We start from the raw sequence: 12,905 nt of genomic DNA, 5'->3' as shown, positions 1-12,905 counted from the left end.
CTGCTTCAATGGTTCAGTATTCATTCAATGTGGAGCCGCTAGACCGTGTTAGTCTAGTGCTTCAGCCATGAAGCTGCCACTATCGTTTTAAATTAAGAAAAATAGAAATTGACTGGGAGGTATTTATGCAAATCAGGAAGGATCTGAAGAGTTATCTGGCAACCATGTTAATGGATGTGCCATTCTTAGAAAAGAATACTCATATTTTGCTTCTCCTGTCAGAAAGGGTTCTGTGTGGTCATTTAGGCCTTTGGATGATTGGCTCTGACCAGAGGACACTTGATGTGAAGGATATTTTGTGACCTCAATGTGCCTGTCTTATAGGCACTGGAGACAGAATAGTGTATATGGTTGGTTGAATAGTGGCTGCTAAACATATAAGTCCACATTCTACCCCAGAACCTGTGAATATGACCTTATGTACAAAAATGGTCTTTGCAAGTTTAATTGAGGTAAGGATCTCTAGACAGGATGCTCCTGGATTATCTAGATTTGCCCAAAATCCAAAGTAAGGTATCCTTATAAAAGACACATTAAGTAGCAACACAGGGAGAAGAAAGGGAAGGCAGAGACAGTGACAGATGCAGCCCAAGCCAAGGAGCACCTGGAGCCACTGGAAGTTGGCACAAGCAAAGAGTGGAATCTCCCCAAGAGCCTTTGAGTGAAATGTGACATCATCAATTCCTTTAATTTTGAAGCCTTTAGAATGTTAATTAATACATTTCTGTTGTTTCAAGTCACAAAGTTTGTGGTAGTTTGTTATGGCAACCCTAAAATAGTAATACAATGAACTAAACAGGTTGACAGACAAAAATTCCTGCTCTTGTGATGTTTTTATTCTAGCTGGATGCAGACACATAATAAGCAAATAAAATGTATTGGATGTTGGATTGTGATCAATGTGATAGAGAATAACAAAGCAGGACAAGGAGGCTGGGATTGGGGGAAGGGGTGTGGCTGTAAATTAAGTGATCATAAGGTAAGACTGTACTGAGAATGGGGCATTCAAACAGGACTTGAAAGATGTGAGGGAATGCATCATGCAGTGTCTGGAAGAAAAGCCCTGTAGACAGAGGGAAGTGCAAGGTCATTGGTGCCTGGTGTATTGAAGGAACTCTAAGGAAGTAAGGGTGAGAAGACCAGATCACGTATCGTTTTTCCATGTGTTTATCCATTTACTCAGCATATATTTATTGAGTATATACTATCTGTATTGTTTCATGACATTCTTACATGGCATTGAGAGTTAGGTAAAAAATTCCCACTTAATAGATGAAAACACTGATGCTCTGCTCAGGATTACTCAGCTTGTATGTGGTGGCACTGGAAAAGGACCCCAAATCCGTGCTCTTTCCCCAACATGTAAATCACATATGAATATTTGTTATCTTATTTAAATGTTATCTGCAATTGTTTCACTCCATATGATCATGTTGATAAGCCCAGCTTGCTTCTGAGGCCAACACAAATGTCTTTTGAGCTAATACTTGCTCTTGACTTTGGCAAAGGCTAAGAGCTTCAAATTGCTATTTCTCACAATGTCTTCAGATTCTTGCAGTAGCTTTGTGACCCCAAGTGGCATTAGACTTATAATTTAACTCTTTAAATTGCTTAAGTGTGTATGTGAGTGTTTTTTTTTTAATATCTCAAAAGACCAGATTCATAAACAGGGACAAAATGAGGAATGCTGTGTAAAGAGAATAAGTAGTTATCAAATCACGATAGTCATACATTATCATTGATACAGCCACTGAACATGGAAAGAGAACAGAGAAGGAACCTTATTTCTTATACAAACAAGTATGTAACCCAACTGCAAACCTCTTCCACTTGATCATCTTGGCCTCTCACATCGATCACCATGTGTCATGTTCTGGGATGTTATAGGAAGAAACTAGAGAAAGAGAGGTGAGGATTGTTGTGCCCATGGGAAACTTCTATTCCATGCAAAGGAGCCTCTGACTGTTAGATGGAAGTAAAGATCTGTGAAGAGTGCTTATCCTGCATACTCCATCTCCTAACTAAATGTGTATAAACAGAAGCTTATGTATTTGTGAAGGCTCTCTGCCACTTCTTTTGTATTCTCATTTGGTTTGTTTTGGGGCAAATTCCAAGGGGATTTGCTTCATGTAAATATTGTACTTCTTTATCATATTAATAAGAGAAGAGGCAGGATAATTGAATGAGTCAGTCTATAGTAGATACTTAATAAATGCTCTCTGGAAAAAAATGATCTCGTTTAATGAGAGGGAAATTGTGATTCAGTGACAAAATGTTCATGGGTTAACAAATACAATTGTAGAATACTGAGTCTGGCAGAAGTAACATACTCCCAGGTATGTTACCCCATTTCAGGGCCAGTGAATATTGATGTTGTCTTACAGCCATTCTTGTAGATGGCAGGGATATAGATGGGAAAGAAGAAAGAAAGGGTCAGGGAAGGCTGCAGTAGGTTTTATTGGCCCAAAATGTGAATTGGGAAGAATTCTGAATTAACACATCATGTCAGCTCAGACCTGGGCTTCCAAAATAGTTAGGGCCTTGCCTAATAGCTATAATAAAGACACTCTGAAAACAGAAGCTTAAACAAAATAGAAGTGTACTAGTCCAGGGCAGGTAGGTGTCTCTGCTTCACAATGTCATTCAGGGACCCACTTTTGCATAAGACTAAGGACTGTGGAATATACCACCTCTTGTGGTATATTCAGCCCTGTGGCCCCAGAAAGCACTGGACTGATAATTAATCAGACATGTTCAACATCTTCTATAGTGCTATCTTCTTTCCTGTATCCTATACCATATCCAGGCGATAAAGGACAGGAAGGAAGAAGAGATGAATCATTTTTCTTTTAAAGGACTACAAGCCCTCCTCTCAGTTTCCTTCATTCACTATTGACCAGAACTGAGTCACATGACTACACTCAGCAGCAAGGGTGGCTGGGAAATGTAATTGCTAAAGCAGCCATGTACTCAGGTAAACCCCCCAGGGTAAGAGGTGAGATTCCAGGGGCTTTACCTTTAACCGTTGGAGTTTGGATGAATACTTTGCTGTCTCACTTAAGGACTAGGTCAGGTGAAGAGAGACTTTCTAAACCAAAGCCCATGAACTCCAGGCTCCGGCCTCTTCTCACTCTTCAAATCTCATCTTTTTCTTCTTCCCTACCTTCTGCTACACACAGATATGCTAAAATGCCATTCTAAAGTCCCTTAGCTACAGTCAAGGAACCCCTTCCCCCATAGTTCATTGTCCCTCCCACACTGTTTTACCTGGAAATTGGACATCTGAAGGACATCAGAGAGTATTGAACAATGTGTTCTATTCCTGAAGGACAAAGACAGACAGAGGAGAATCTTCAATTACGAGAGTGTTCACCTTTTCTTCCTCCCAGATACACAGGACTCGTCTCACGGTGTAGTTGGTTTTAGAAGCAGCGCTGACCTCTTATCACAGCTCATGTTTACATTCTCACCAGAAACATTCTAATTGGTTCTCTGTCTCAGACAGGGCGGCTAGACTCCTATGGGTTTTGCTTCATTTTGTTTTTATTTGTTTCTTTCTAAAATACAAATGGTGGGTTCATTTGTTAAAAAACAAAACAAAAAACTATCATGAGGGCATTTAAGAACCCTGACAAAAATTATACAAGATTGCAGGGTCATCGTCATTGATAGTGGTTCAAAATAAATAGCAGACACTGAAAGATTTAGTTTAAAATATGACCTTTGCTGTATTATTCAAAACATACTTGTCCTAGTATTGGTGTTTGTTATTTGTTCATTTTCAATGAGGCAAAAGTCATTAATTTGCAATTTACAGTATAATTTAAAATTGTCATGAAATGCACTCAGTCCAGGGTCACCATTGCATTTAGTGTCCTTGAGGTCAATAGCTTAAGGTGGTTGGTGTTTAAGAAGCACAATGCTGAACTCAGGTGTCTTTTAACTTGAATCTTTATGGTAATTTTCATCTTCTGGATGTTCAATGGGGATACTTTCAAGTCTTAATCCCATCTTTAATATAAAAAAATCTCCAACACAATAGTTAATTACTGTGGAGGAGTTTACTGCCATGTTAGGAGTATGTTTTAGAGCCAAGTGATAATATAATCTTTTGTTAATACAGAGAGAAAAAATTGTGATCTGAGACGCCTTCTCCCAGGTGCATAAGAAAACAGAATGCAGACATGTCTCATAAATTGTTTTGACTGACGCAACTTAGTTTCCCCCAAGGCAGATCCTTTGTGAAAAATGCAAAAGCCTGCCTTTCTGGGCAAATAAAAAGCTAAGGCTGAGAAAGATGGGATTGGTTGGGGAAGGCTGGCCCAGTGTGTGGCTGCTCATTGCAGCTTTAATAGCACCATTCCCTGTGGTGTCATTTGCTCAGCCTTTGTTGGCAGCCCAGATCCCAATGAGGAGTACTCACTTTTATAATCACTGGTTTGCTTCTGGTAGTGTCTACACAAGAGAATAAGTGACGTGAGCCATGACTCCAATGGAGTTTTGGGGGAGTCGGGAGCCATTATTGATGTTTAAAAACTGGGTCTTTTCAAAATGGTGGCAATTTTATTTTCAAAAACTGGTTTCATTTCAATACCATGTTTGGATGAGTTAGCATATAATAACTCCAGTTCCTGAAGTTCACTCAAATAGGAATGGGATGACTTGTTATTAAAATGCTTCATCTATTCCATTTTCTCCAGTATACCCACATTCGAGTGACTTAAATTCCATTGATGGCCATGGTCATGTTTATTGACCCTTTACTCTATTCTGGACACCATGGCAAGTGATCTATGAATATTGTCTCATTTCAGCTTCACTTCAGTCCCATGGGTTATAGGTACCAACATGCAACCCATTTCACAGATGCGGAAACTGCAGTTCAAAAACATGGATTAGCTTGTCCAAGGTTCCATAACTTGTCAAGTTCTGAGCTCTGATTCCAGGGTTCTTGCGACTCGCCTGCTTCCTTGTGAAAGTTTCCCTATTAGCTAAAAAATACCTTGTGGTAAATGCCTTAAAATTATTATGTATTTAAATTTTCTCTCTTTTTTCCATATTCATACCTGGCCAAACAACAATAACAAAGGTCACATTATATCTGTCTTTTTCTTCAATTGGTTACCTACCTACTTGCTTCACTATAGTCATTCATCATTAATTGATTAGTAGGTAATAGCAGATAAGTAAATGAATAAAAAAGGACATTAATTCACTCACTTATTCATTGACTGATTCAATCTGTATCGAGTCATTATGTGCCAGGTACTTTTCCAGGCTCTTGAGTTTACAGTCTTGAGAAAGTGGAAGACATAGTGTGGGTAACAAAAATGTTAAGATACATTTTGATAATGGGAAGTTCTGAGGACAAATAAAGCAGAGAAGTGTCAGAGTATTGGAATATTAGGTGGGAAGGCCACATAATGTTTGAGTAGACACCTGAAGGAAATCAGGAAATGAGGGAGGTAGTCTTGGATATGTGATGGAAGAGAACTTCAGGTAGAGGATATAGTAAATGCAAAATCCTGAGGCAGGAGCACACCTTGGAGTTTAAGAAAGAGCTAGGAGGCCAGTGAGGCTGGATTTGCTGTGAGGGCAAGAGTTGGAGGACATAAACTAGATTATGTAGGGTGTTGTTGTTGGTTAGACTAAGAACTTGGCTTTGACTCTAGATGAGATGATTTTGAGGGGTATCATAAACAAGAAGCTGTACCTGGACCTCTCTTTGCTGTGTTGAGACCAGTGGGGGTAGGGATGGGTGGAGAGAGAAGCTGGGAGACTAGTGCAGAACCCACTGCAGCAGCTCAGGCAGAAGACCTTGGTTTGGTGGCCTGGCCAGGATGAGGCTTCCTTCCTCCTTCCTGTCTACTCATTCAAGGGGATGACTGCCTGTAGGACACTTAATTGACCCTTTTGATATTAGCATCTATAATAATAAAAGTTTAATATGCTAATTAGACCAGATGGCCGAACAGCAGAATGACCATCCAGACAACCTTCCAGACGACCTTCCTGACGAAGCCGGGGCTGCGAGGGCCGAGGCAGCCACCACGGCTACAAGGGCTGAGCCCCTAGCAAGAATTTTATGCATCAGGCCTCTAGTAAATTATATTGTACTTTCTGAGAGATATATCTCCTATGGGAGACAGTGTTGCAGAAAACAACCCTTTCAATTTAAGCACAGTGAATCAATAAGAGCTATTTTTATTTGTTTAGATTATGATGTTTATTAAAAGAGAGGGGCAATGAACCAAATATGGTTTGGTCCATTAATTTAATAAAATTACACATGTGACTATTTTAGATGTCTTCATTTGGAACAGATGCTTCACATTCTCTTTTTTTCTTGAGACAGTTGTAGGCTTCATTAATCCCATTTTACAGATCAGGAAATTGAGTGTCAGAGATTCTGCGCAAAAATCTCATACACCTGGGAGGGAGGACACTTCACATCTGAACACTACACAGCTGAGAGTCTTTCTTTATGTTTAATGGGTATTCTTTTCTAAAAAAATAGTTTTAAGTAGTGCATATTTAGTACTGGATAATGTGTTTTAATAGCATTTCTTTTTGAAAAATTCATCAAGAGGAATCCTGCTCCCTCTCACACACATTTTATTTCTCCTGCCCTTTTTTTTTTCCATTTTCTCTCTGAAAATTGCATTGTGTTTTGTAGTTCTTCGGAATGCTGTCAAAGCCATTATCTCATGGACAGGTCTGCTACAAACAAGGGCTGAGGAAGGCTCTAGTTATAGCTACTCAGACCCCTACTGAATCAAAGAGATACTGGGGTGTGGGGTCATTTTATTTCTTTATTTTTATTGTTGACACTGAACAAAAATAAACTGACAAACAAAACAGACATAGTGACATGGATACTGTTTTTTAAAGGAATTAGAGATGATGTATGCACCTGAGACTAGAATCATCCTTTGGTGAAATCCATCCGTCCACTGTTGATGTTGGTCACTAGTAACAGAGCTTACTTTTAATCACTTGTGAAAAACAACTATTTGGTTTTCCTCATCCTTCAAGGTGAAGTTTAAATGCCATTTCTTCTGTGAAGCCTTTTGTGGCTCAGGCACAAACCAAGACACTTGTTCTTGTTTTCTTTTCAGAGGCCTCAGTTCACATTTGTACTGTCTTCCCGTCAGGCAGCATGGTCACCTTATCTTAGATGGCTAACTCACCTGCCAGCCTCATTATCATTAAGGACAGGAGCTGAATGTTCTCCTAATGCATATGGAACCCAACGAATCCTTGAGACTCAGTTTACTGAACAGATGGGAGACAGCAAAGTAGTAAGAGGTGTGAGCTTTAAAGTTGGGCAGGCTTTGTGGAGATCAGGTTCTTCTGTGCTCGTCACACAGGTGTAGCTTTACCGGTATATCTGTCACACAGCTCTCCTTTAGGCTCGGTGTGTTTCTTTCTCTATAAAATGGGATAATAATGCTAACATTCCACAGACTTGTGAAAAATTAGTAAGATACTGACATGGCCCTGGCCAGTTGGAGTGTCGTTCTGTACACCAAAAGTAATGGACTCGATCCCCAGGAGGCAAGCAATCAGTCTTTCTCACATCAATGTCTTTCTTTCCTTCCTTCCTTCCTCCCTCCCTCCCTTCCTGCCTTTCTTTCTTCCCTCCATCCCTTTCTCCCTCTCTCCTTCCCTCCCTCATTTCCTTTCTCCCTCCCTCAGTTACTCTTTCTCTAAACGTCAATAAAAACACATCCTCACTTGAGGATAAGAAAAAAATAAGACTCTGACATAATGCCTGCGAAATCTTAATACACTGCCTGGCTCACGGAAAGAGCTGAATAAATAGTAAAGGTAAACCAAATGTTCACAGGCCCATTCTAACCCCTGATGGATTAGTAAAACTAAAACTGAGCCCCTGACTTTCATAGCTGTGAAAGTCTAAAGCCTTCCCCTAATTAATATTGCTTCCTAGGGGCTTGTGTCTTCATGGGCTGTTCTGCTTCTGGGCCCTGTGCCACAAAGACTTATCATGGTAGTCTTGACCTCAGCAAGAAAATAAAACATGGTCCCTGCACCAGGTGATGCAAGACACACACACACACACACACACACACACACACACACACACACACACACCCATGAGCAATGCAATTTACTGGGGAGACAGTTATGGTCTTCCACCATCTCTCAGCTTTCTCTTTTCTTCTCTCTTCTCCCTCCTAATTCTGCTCCTCACATCTTCTTGCCTGAATTGTTGTTTTCTCCCAATTAATATTTTATTATGAAGAGCTGTTTAGCAACCACTGCACTTTATAGCCCTCTCAAACTTCAACGCCGAAACCCAACTGTTTTATTCATTGCAGCTAGTATGAATATTTTCAGAGTTGCTACTGATGTAAGAATGAAAAAGTGATTCTACCTCATTTTCTTTTACATCTCACCCACTTTTGTTGGGTTAACTTCTTGTTGAGCTAGATTTCATTTTCATACTCTGTCCCCAGCCTAGAAATGGGCCTTCTTACCCCGGACCCTTTGTGTACTGAAAAAAGAATTCATATCCATGGACACCCAGGCAACTATCCAGCTCAACTTAGAAAATTACAGGGGAAATACATGCAATAGTTTAAATGTGGTCCTTTTTTTAGTTCATTGGATTTTATGTACTTAAACTACACAGTTACTATTCCTTTTAAATGTTCCAACAGAGAATCTAACTTCACGAAAACGTTAAAACAATTTAAGTCTTTTGTTTTGTTTTTGGTTTCTGTCATTTTTCTTTTGGCCCCTTTACTGAGAGAAATGGTGCTCGAAGCCCTTACCAGAGCTGGTGGGGGGTGGGGGGAGGAGGAGATAACGACCACTATTTTCCTATCGCCCTTGGGCTGGATAATTCCCACTTCATTTTTTGGGAAGCTAAATTTTCAAATAGCTTTACTTAGAGCGTTCAGAAAGGTAGACATCCTAGGCCTTTTGGTGAAAATAATGACAGTCACTTTATAAGAAAGAAACAAAAGTTAATGACAAATCACATTCACAGATGACAGATTATTTTAAGTGTGGGAAGCAGACTCTGAAGACAAATAGTTTTGTGTATGAACTTGACCAGAAGCATGATTCTCTGGTGATTTTTTTTTTGGCTCTGAATTACATTATTGCTTTAGAGACTTACAAAATATAGATACACATAATTCCTTGTGCTCTTCTGTGTATATTCATCTTCCCTATGAGTGCTTGTCCATAGATTTAATGAGTGCAGATTGTGGATTTTAAAAGTGTATTTTAAAAGTTAAATCTCGTGAGATTCTGTTTTGAATGAAATATAATCTCCCAGCAAATTTTATTTTTGAAAATTAAAGATAATACCAGGCATTGAGATCACATTTAGGTGAGTGCTTGTGGGTCATTTCCCCACTCTGCTGATTGTCTCTGTGGCTAATCATCAAACTGAAGTGCAAAAAACATTGTGGGTGAGTTTACTTGCCTTAGCACTCAAGTGGCTTAGAGCAGATCTCTTGAAAAATGTGTGGTGGAGAAAATGTGACCTTGGTCTATAGCATGGATCAGCAAACTTTTTCTGCAAAGAGCTAAATGAAAAATACTTTAGGCTTGTGAACCAGAAAGTATCTGTTGTAACTATTGAATTCTGCAGTTGTAGAGCAAGCGGCTACAGACAACTTGTAAACAAATAGTGTGGCTATGTGTCAATAAAACCTTATTTACAAAATCTGGTAGTGGGCCGCATTAGACCACAGGCTGTAGATTCCTGACTCTTGATTTAGAGGGACAAGAGGTGATAAGCTGACCCACAACCTCAGCTGATTTTAGAACTTCATGCCAGCCTATGTGAATATGAATTCAGTTCATAGGTTCAGCATCTCAATTGGACTCACTCTTGCAGGTTTGTGTTCAACTTTTTCTATGCAGCTGCCATAAAGAACAACAACAAAAAGCCAGGACAGTGAAGCCCCCATGTCATAATAGCATGTCCTTTTTATAGGTTCTATACACACTTCAAACCCTGGTCTACAAGGTGAGATTAAGAAAAGCAGAAAGAACGATAAATTCCAGTCCACCTTTCCCAGTTATGTGCCAGTGTGGTATCTGGTATAGAAACAGTATGACAGGTCATATTCATTTAGAAAACATCTCCTGAGTGCCCACTCTGTGTCAGGCTCTGAGCCAGTACTGGAGATACAGGATTAACAGGCTGACACACCCCTGCACCTGGCTTTATTCTGGTAAGAGAAAGGCAGGATATAAGAGGGAAGGTAAAGAGGGAACTGAGGAAGGGAGGGAGGTGTTGAATTGAGTTTCCTCTTTGAAAGGGGGAGTATGGTAACCAGATGTGTAGTAGCAGAAAGAAACATTAGCCTTAGTCATACAAGTATGTATTCATTCAACAACACATGTATGTCTCCTCTCTGCAAAGTATTGGGGTTAGAACAAACAGTTCTTTCTTTCAAGAAGCTTGTGATCTAGTAAAAAGAAAAGCAAGAAAACAGTCTATGGAAATTTGAATTCCTAATCCACCATGAAATTCAGACAAGGAAATAAAAATGGCTGACGCATACTGTGAGACAATTCCTAACTTGACTATTCATCAAAACTATACAAATTAACAATATACTTTTTCTTAACTATCAAGTTGGCAAAAATACAAACATTACATTATATTATATTATCTACTGTTGGCATGAAGAAAGAGAACTCTAATACTTGGTACTAGAGTCCAAATTGATATAACCTTTCTGATAGATGATTTGTCAGTGTCTAACAACATTTTAAATGGCCATTTATTTTGAGTCAGCAGTTTCCAAGAGGAGCCTCAACTGTAGAGATACACTTGCACATAGGTACAAAAGGGCAGGTGTGAAAGTGTGTACCACTACACACTTAGTAATTATGAAACAGGAAAACTCTAAGTTACCAGTAATAGGGACTTCTTTAATGATAGCATACCCATACTAAGAGGTATTATGCAGTCATGGAAAAGAATGATACAGACTTATATGAACTAACATGAAAAGTTTGTAATAGATATAAAAGCAAATCTACTTATTTAACTGTATGTGTGAATATAGTTTGTAGATTTTGTAGACTATACATCAAATTTTATGGTTGGTGGAACAAGTGCAAGTGAGGGATGGGTGAGATGGTAAATGGGCACATTTCCCATTTCATGCCACTGAAATTTTAAATTATTTTTGGAATTTAACAATTACCATTAAAATATTATGTGAAATAGGATGGGTGCACAATCAAAGGATATCCCACTGTGTAAGTTCACCCATAATTCTAGGATGGACTGCAATTCAGTTATCAATAAAGTAACCAAATTCACACCTTTGGAGTTCCTAATTACTTTGAACACTGTTTCTTTAAAGGGTGGAGGAGAGTCATTCCTTTCTGCCTGGTATTTTCCCAGGATATGTGAAGTTGTATTTCTAGTGATCATATCTGAAAACCAACATAATTTAAAGGTCCTCACTTCACAATGTTTGCAGTAAGATTCCAGCATCTTAGCATTAAAGTGTTTTTAGATTACATCCATTTAAACATCTGTGATTCATTATCATAAATATCACAGTTGTGTGGAACCATATGCTTCAGTGTGTGTGTATATATATATATATATATATATAGAGAGAGAGAGAGAGAGAGAGAGAGAGAGATACAGAGAGAGAGAGAGAAAGAGAGAGATATCTCGGAACCTTAGACTTTCCGTGTATATATGCAAAAAGAATATTTTCAGACATGTGAGGCCTTCTGTTATTACAGCAATAAACTCGAGATCCCATATACTAGTAAGAATCCCTCAAATGCAAAAGTCACCATTTTACATTTGGCTCATGCATTTCTTGTGATAAGGCAGGTAGGGTGGAAAGCAGCACAACGCCTTCAGCTGCATTGGCTTTTACTTCTTAAGGAAATGAATGTGGGTTATTGTTGTTGAGAGAAAAACATCACAGAAAAAATGGGGTATCATTGACAAATAGTGAGACATTCTTGGCAGGCATCCTCGTACATTCGTACATTCCCACGAGGCTAAAGTTAGAGATGATGCCATATGGCATAAGGGATGCAATAAAATTCTCTTGGGAACTAGGGGATGAATAGTCATGACCCACAGGGCTGATCACTTTCTTGCTTACATCAGAAACTCATATAGGCATACAAGAATTAATTGTGGTTCATGTGTTGTAAGCCAGATCATTTTATTTTAATTTCCTGACAAAGTCTTGTCAAGTAGGTGCAACAAATGTTTAATGTCACCCACTGAATCAGGCAGGAGGTGAATAAATTAATTGGTTATAACCAAAAGAGTCCAGTCATATTTTTGATTGCCAACCCTTGCCAGGCTAGTGCTGAGCATAGCCAAAAAGATAGGAACAAAGCTGTATGAGACCATTGTCTTCAAAGAGCTCCCAAGTTACCAAAGGGTAGGTCAAGCGGAAATTGTGAGGTTGCTGTTCTGACTCTGTTGCAGTTTGATTGGCATCCCTGATGGTTATTACCAAGCCACAATACTTGTTAATACCGAAAATTTATCCTTTAGGAAAGATAGCCGTTGATGCCCAAGGCCATGTACTTCAGTCCCCAAACACTATTCTGTCTTCTGGAAACATTTCTAGACCTTCTAGGTATGCAGGTCCCACAAGGCCATCTCTGTACAGAAGCACACAAAGTATCCACAGGGAGTTAAAGGGTAGGGTATTCAAAATGCCTCAGGAGTTTTGATACAAAAGCTAGTCATCCACACACTAGTGACAGATCACCTTTGGGTCTTATGAAAATGAATCCATTCTGAAGATCGTAGATCAAACTTCTCTGCTGTTTTGTCCTCCCCTATGGTGTTTTGTTTGCTGTGATTTGGGGAGTTGTGATTATTTTGAAGTAGAATAACAGGGCATTGGTCTGCAGAAAGT

At 39.2% G+C, this 12,905-nt stretch overlaps 1 protein-coding gene across 3 annotated transcripts in view; it reads left to right on the top strand.

Moving 5' to 3' along the window:
* CDH13 (cadherin 13) overlaps nucleotides 1-12,905 on the top strand; it is a 1,006,079-nt gene that overhangs the window by 330,698 nt on the left and 662,476 nt on the right. The window lies entirely within an intron of this gene.

This window comes from Myotis davidii, unplaced genomic scaffold (assembly GCF_000327345.1).
Source record: "Myotis davidii unplaced genomic scaffold, ASM32734v1 scaffold77, whole genome shotgun sequence".
Lineage (NCBI taxonomy): Eukaryota > Metazoa > Chordata > Mammalia > Chiroptera > Vespertilionidae > Myotis > Myotis davidii.
The sequence above is the reverse complement of the archived record's forward strand: the minus strand, read 5'-3'. Positions and strand labels throughout refer to the sequence as shown.